General features: G+C 46.1%; 1 pseudogene; it reads left to right on the top strand.

Moving 5' to 3' along the window:
* Positions 1 to 2,940: 2,940 nt before the first annotated feature.
* LOC148117976 (actin, cytoplasmic 2-like) lies at positions 2,941 to 4,407 on the top strand (annotated as a pseudogene).
* The last annotated feature ends 224 nt before the right edge of the window (positions 4,408 to 4,631 follow it).

Raw genomic sequence — 4,631 nt, forward strand, 5'->3', positions numbered from 1 at the left:
GCCAGAAGTTTCAGCAGGCGAGCACAGCTACTCCAGAGCCTTGACCAACGACCACCCCTCCTCTACCGCCACGGAAGGTTGCTTCCTTCAGCCCAGCCTGCTGCTTCGGGTAGGACACCCAGAGTGGTGAAGGAGGAAGGGGGCAGCTGCCTGGTGACCAATAAGATAACAGGTTTTGGGGCCGGATCACCCTCACATCTGTGTTGTCTTTTGTTTCCTGCTGGTTGGCTGGTTATGGAACAGCCTCATTTAGCCCAGTCTGGTCTTAAATGTGCTGTGTAGCAGAGGATGACCTTGAACTCCTGACCTTCGTGGCCACCGGAATTACTGCCACGTGCCCTTACACTCAGCTAATTGATGGTTTTTAATCTGCCTTCTACTAATATTTATCTCTCTAGTGTGAGTGTGCGTGAGAGAGAGAGACAGAGTGAGAGACAGAGAGACAGAGAGAGAGAATAACTTGCAAGAATTGGCTTTGCTTCCACTATATGAGTCCCAGGAATTAAACTCAGTTTGTCAGGTTTGGGAGCAAGCCCCCTCACACAATGAGCTATCTCAAAGCTCCCCATTCACCTCACTTCTGACGATCTGCCCTCGCTCTAGGCTCATTCAAGCACCACGGGTAATGAGGAATACATGCAAAAGCCTCTTTACCCTTCCAGAAAAGCTGAATTGAGGTCCAGTGGAGTTGGGGAGCTACATAAAGGGCATCTCATAGTGACTCTAATCTCTCCCAGACCCAGAGAAGGGCCAAAAACCACTGCCTGAGCCTGGGACTGAGCTGCTGTCTTCAGAGGCCAGAGTGACCAGGCAGTCCTCTGCAGGTCCTTAGTAACAAAAAACTTGTTCTTTAATGCAGAGTGACCAGGCAGTCCTCTGCAGATCCTTAGTAACAAAAAACTTGTTCTTTAATGAGGTTTCCTAATTTAGGGCAGGAGAAAACTTCAGAGCTATTATTAGGCAACAAATGGGTCTCATTTAACTGGCCTACTTTTAAAAGGCAACTTTGTTTTTTTTAAATTAAAGAAGTATTTTTAGCCCGGCATGGTAGCTCACGCCTGCAGTTTCAGTACTAAAGAGGCAGAGGCAGGAGGATCACCCTGAGTATGAAGCTGGCTTTAGCTACGTGGAGAAAGAAGAAAATTGTTTTCAGCACCAGAGGGCCCTGGAGATCCCTTACTAAAGGCACAAACACAGTCTTGGCCCTGATGGCCGAAGCGTAGATTTTATAAACTGGAACAGATGAGTCTGAAGGCCTTGTCCCGCTCTGACATCTGGATTTTGCTCTTGGTGATGGTGACTTGTGTAGTTTGGGATTGGTTTGTTTTGGTTTCTGTTTTGCATGTGGAGGGCCTCACACATGCTAGGCGGCCTCTCCTCCACTGACCTCTACCCCAGAAACCATGATTGCTCACCCTCCCTTCCTCTGACTGGAGTCTCTTGGTGACATAGCTGAAGATCTTTTCTCCAAACACTTGGAATCAGAAAAACAAACAAAGTTTTGTGTTTTGGGGTTTTTTTTTTGAGATTTTTGAAGACTTATATATGCATAATGGGATATCTTGGGAATGAGACCCAAGCCTAAACACAAAATTCATTTACAGTTCATATACACCTTGTACACACATGGTCTCAAGGGGATTTTATATCATTTTATTGGTGTGCCTGCGTTTACCACAACCCTTCACATTAGGACAAGAGTGGAATTTTCCACAAGTAAATTATGTCATTCATGGCTCAAAGTCTTGAATGTCAGAGTATTTAAGATTCCAAATTTTCAGATGAAGGATGTGCAATGTGGACTTGGGCCTGCAAATTAAACATCTTCATTTTTTTATCTGCCTTTCTTGACACTTGAAGTCTTTGGATATTGTTGGGGACCACGAGAGCTCCTGCCTGCTTGGAATTTCCATTCAGCTTCCGCATAGATCATGCTACCTTCAGAAAAAGCAGGGACATCATACATCTGCTATCTACAGGGGGAAGGGAACAATGTCCTCTACCAGTTCCAGATGTTAAGTCACCGTGTGTCATTGGAGATCTTCCAGCCGAGTTCACAAAACAATCATAACTTGAGGAGGAAGTTCATGTGCAGGGGAGGGGTGGCCTGGCACAGTGAAGGCTTTGAAACCCGTTCTCGGGCCTGGAGAGATGGCTCAGAGGTTAAGAGTACTGACTGTTCTTCCAGAGGTCCTGAGTTCAATTCCCAGCAACTACATGATGTCTCATACCCATCTGTAATGGGTCTGGTGCCCTCTTTTGGCAGGAATGCATGCAGGAACACTGTATACATAATAAATAAATAAATCTTTTAAAAAAAGACATGTTCATAAAATAAGATGAGAAAATTCATCTGTGAGTTTTACGGTCTACAAAATTTGCAGCGTGTCTTTTATGGATGCTCTTTAATGTTCCCTGCAAGGAAGATGAGCATAGACCCTGGGGAGAGTACAGGATATAAGGCTCCACCTCCCTACATGGAAGTCAGATACATTTTCTCTCACTATTCAGAAAAGTGTCTTTCAGGTAGGCAGGCACACCCAGGACCACATCGGGCAGTTCACCCCAGTTCCTTTAGCTACACACCAGGGGAAGCTAATTACATCTGACTTGAATTCACTTATAAGGCCCAGGTGTTTGGGGAATTTACTTTCCATACGTTTATTCTGAGAAAGTGTGACACACACACACCCCAAAGTTAGCATTGCTCTTGTGTGCACTGTTTGGTGTGGCCATGGAAAGAACAGAGTGTCCTATGAGTTTTTGTGATATTCACTCTCATTGATAGCTCCCGACCCCAGAGTCTCTCATCTAACCCTGATCATAGTTTTCTTAAGCCTAGACAAGCCACCCAGAGTGACTTTAAGAGACCACCAAGACACTCTGCCACCGGGTTACATTGTGAGTCTTTTCGCTGCTGTGTCTCCTTTGCTGATTGCAATGGAAGAAGAAATTGTGCACTTGTCATTGACAATGGCTCTGGCATGTGCAAAGCTGGCTTTGCTGGTGGCGATGCCCCTAGGACCATGTTCCCATCAATCACTGGGCACTCCCAATACCAGGGCATAGTAGTAGGAGGGGGCTTGTGTGTTTCCGGCTGCCCAGACCACAAAATAACCACTCAGAAACTATATTATTTGCAATGCTGTTTGGCCAATAGCTTAAGTGTATTGTTAGCTAGCTCTTATATCTTAAATTAACCCATTTCCATTATTTTATGTTTTATTACGAGGGTCATGACCTACCAGCAAGGTTCTAGTGTTTCTGTCTCCGCCAGCGGCTACATGGCTTCTCTTCGATTCCGCCTTCTTTCTCCCAGCATTCAGTTTAGTTTTCCTGCCTAGCTCTATTTTGCTAAGCCACTGGCCAAAACAACTTTGTTTATTAACTAATAAAAGCAACACATATACAGAAGGACTTCCCACACCAGGGTGTCATGGTGGGCATGGGCCAGAAAGACTCCTACATGGCTAATGAGGCCCAGAACAAGAGAGTATCCTGACCCTAAAGTATCCCATCGAGCACGGTATTGTCACCAACTGGAATGACATGGAGAAGATCACACCTTCTACAATGAATTGCATGTGGCCCTGAGGAGAACCTGGGGCTTCTGACCAAGGCCCCGCTGGACCCCAAATGCTAACAGAGAGAAGATGACGCAGATAATGTTTGAAACATTCAACACCCCAGTCATGTACATAGCCATTCAGACGGTGCTGTCCCTGTATGCATCTGGGCACACCACTGGCATTGTTATAGACTCTGGTGATGGGGTCACATATACAGTACCCATCTACAAGGGCTGTGCCCTTCCCCATGCCATCTTGAGTCTGGACCTGGCTGGCCGGGATATGGCAGACTACCTCATGAAGATCCTGACTGAGCAGGGCTATAGCTTCACCACCACGACTGAGTAAGAAATTATGTGTAACATTAAGGAGAAGATATGCTATATTGCCCTGGATTTTGAGCAAGAAATGGCTACTGCTGCATCATCCTCTTCCTTGGAGAAGAGCTATGAGCTGACTGCTGGATAGGTGATCACTCTGAGCAATGAGTGATTCTGGTGTCCAGAGGCTCTCTTCCAGCCTTCCTTCCCATCCATGAGACCACCTTCAACTCCATCATGAAGTGTGATATGGACATCCTCAAGGGCCTGTATGCCAACACAGTGCTGTCTGGTGGCACCACAATGTATCCAGGCATTGCCGACAGGATGCAGAAGGAGATCACAGCCCTAGCACCCAGTACAATGAAGATTAAGATCATGGCTCCCCCTGAGTGCAAGCACTCGGTCTGGATTGGCAGCTTCATTCTGGCCTCACTGTCCTCCTTCCAGCAGATGTGGATCAGCAAGCAGGAGTGTGCCGAGTCAAGCTCTCCATCATCCACCGCAAGTGCTTCTAGATGGACTGAGCAGGTGCCAGGCATGAGCTGATTCTGAAGTATCAATTCGCCCTGGCAAATGTACACACCCCATGCTAGCCTCATGAAACTGAAATAAGACCTTTCAGAAGAAATTAGTCCTTGAAGCTTGTGTCCAATATTAGCACTGGATTGTAGAACTTGTTGCTGATTTTTGGCCTTATATTCAAGTTAACTGTTTCCTTGCTATATGTTTAATACCCTGT

Source organism: Myodes glareolus, chromosome 24 (assembly GCF_982192425.1).
Source record: "Myodes glareolus chromosome 24, mMyoGla1.1, whole genome shotgun sequence".
Taxonomy (NCBI): domain Eukaryota; kingdom Metazoa; phylum Chordata; class Mammalia; order Rodentia; family Cricetidae; genus Myodes; species Myodes glareolus.